The sequence below is a fragment of the Cebus imitator genome, unplaced genomic scaffold, assembly GCF_001604975.1.
Source record: "Cebus imitator isolate Cc_AM_T3 unplaced genomic scaffold, Cebus_imitator-1.0 Scaffold294, whole genome shotgun sequence".
In the NCBI taxonomy this organism is placed as follows: domain Eukaryota; kingdom Metazoa; phylum Chordata; class Mammalia; order Primates; family Cebidae; genus Cebus; species Cebus imitator.
Window position 1 is genome coordinate 2,816,962 of NW_016107609.1, and position 2,901 is coordinate 2,819,862.

Sequence of the window (2,901 nt, forward strand, 5' to 3'; positions counted from 1 at the left end):
CCCTGTAACAAGCTGCCATAATATCAGCGCAAAACTTTTAAAAATAGGAGGATTAATTTCCCCTCATACCTCTTTTCTTGGCCAGGTTTGAAGAAAAGGGGATTCTCCATCATGCTTGGGTCTGCTGCTTTCTCCAAAATAACTTTAATAGCCTTTCCTCTGAGCTCACCTCTCGACTCTCAAAGCACCTATACTTCCTTTAGCTCTTATTAAATTTCAAATTAAATAACTTTTATGTGAGTATTTATTTTATGCCTGCTTCCACATTAGACCAACACGTCCCAATACTGGTCAAAGTGTAACCTTCAAGCTAGGTACAAAAAACTCACCTGGATGCTCTTTAAAATGCCAATCCTTTGATCCTACTCAGACTTTCTGAATCAGAATCTCCAGGAACTGAGTTCAGGAAACTATTATTTAAGCCATGCCACAGGTGACTCTTAGGAACACTAAAATCTGAGTATTAGTGCTTTAGACAAGTGTTTCTGAAATGTGGTCCACAAACCAGCAGCAAGAACATTATCTGGAAACTTGTTAAAAATGCAAACTTTTTGGCCCCACCCAGAACTACTTAATCAGTAACTCAAGGGATAGGGCCCAGCATTCTGTGTTTGACCAAGCATCCAGTTGATTCTGAGAGGCTAAAGTATGAGAACAACTGCTCTAGACCACAATGACCTCCAAAAAGGTTGTTTCTTCCTGTATCACCAGCACCTGGCTAGCTCAATGTCCAATATTCAGTATAATCTAAATATTTGCTAAAGAACATGTGGATGATGGGTAACTATTTAAAATGGAATGCTAAGGAAATAATTCCACAACAGGAAAAAAATCCTAGCATTGCGATTCATCATGTATTTGTTGTGACGTCATCTAAAGCTGACTGCCTACTTGGATCATACAGTGGAGAGATGCTTGCTTCTTACTATCTCTCTCTCTCTTTCTTATTCTCTCTTTGCTCTTTGTAATAGCAGGTTAATGGATTCATTTGAACCATCAGTCATAAGCTAGTGTCTTTTCTGCAATTTAGATAATAGCTTCTTGCATTTTTTTTTAATTTGATGGAGTGTGAGGAATATGGAAAGTTAATAGGAAATTAATTTTATAAGTCATTCATAATTTGAAAAGTCTGGGGTCACTGCATGTGCAAAAATTCCTGTACCATAATATGATATCTAATTTAGAAACAGATTAGATTCTTACATAGTGTTAGGCAGTAGCAGGAAAAAAATAACATGGGTTTAAAATACTAGTTCAAGTCAGACCAAAATATTGAAAATATTTTGGAATATTTTAAATATTTTGACATATGATATATAATATATATATACACATTTAGTATATATACACATTATATAGTTAATATTTTGGCATATTTTCTATGCATATACGTGTGTGTGTATATATATATATATAACCATAGAAAATATGGCAAAATATGATATATATATATGATGTGTGTGTACATACATATACACACAAGGCACTAAATATTTTATATATGCAATATGTGCACATGTGGCTAGATAGATATACAAAAATGTTTTGTGAAAATAAATGAGCACTTCTAGTTCAGGTACACTATGGAGTAGATCCAGTTCAACCTATTCTTCCCACTAATTACAGTTAAAATCCCTGGACATTATATGCAAAGCAAACATAAAAAGACTGTTAAGTAGAGAGAAAATGGAAGACCACATGAGGGCTTTCACAGGTGTGGAAATACATGGTACCAGAAATCCCATCACCAATCAAGAGTAACCAGGAACTTTCCTTACTCCTGGGGTGGTAATGGAGGCCCAGAGGAGAACCTGAACTTTCACCACACCTGGCAGGAGCAAAGGGAGACAGACCTCTTTCACCACCTGTCTAGTGTTGGAGGAAGACTTCTAAAACAGAATATTTAAATAAGATCAACAATCTTGTAACGTAATACCCAGGATGTCCAGGATACAATGGAAAATCACTTGTCACACTAAGAACAAGAAAAATTCCAACTTGAATGACAAAAGACAATTAGCAGATGACAGCATCAAGATTACACAGATGTTAACATTATCTCACATGGATTTTAAAGCAGCCATCGTAAAAAAATGCTTAGTGAGTAATTACAAACACACTTGAAACAAACGCAAAAGAATAAGATCTCAACAAATAAAGGGAAGATATAAAAAAGAATCAAATGAACAATTTAGGATTAAATAATACTATAAATTAACTGTAGTGAACATTTGTTGTTTGGGACACCCACCATTACTGCTTCGGAGTGTTACCCAATTGTGCAAGTCTTATGAAGAGGCAGAACTCTGCCTCTGACTCTTTAGCAAGGAGGGTGGGCCCATGACTTAGGGGCTACAATCAGATGCAGTCTGCCTGGGAATATGACTCTCTAAGGAGTGGCATAAAGGTAGAGAAATGGTCAACAACTTTTTCATGATGATGTAAGAATCTTCAGTATTACAAGAGCAGCAGCAGCAGCAGTCAGAGAGTCATGTGGTAATAAGTGCTAAAAATTCCATTCTTGCGCAATGGCCTTGACTATGTTTTAGGTTATTTCTGTCTGTCTTTCTTTTTTCTTTTTCTTTGCTTGCTATTAGTTATAATCACTTGAACCTTACATGTTTTAGAAGCCTTATTTGCCAGTCTTTTTTCTTGGTTCTTTGAGTTTCCAAATACTCATCTGAAACATTCATTTTTATACTTAAGCTAGTCTAAATGAGTTTCTATTATTCACAACCAAGAATCCTTATAGAAAAAAAAAAAAAAGATACCGGTGGTGGAATCCAAACAAAATGCTTTCAGGGGAAAGGAAGAACTTGCAGTTGATTAAGTGAATTAATTAATACTATACCTAAAGTATACTCTTAGTATGCACACATTTTAATCTTGCAATCCATGGCA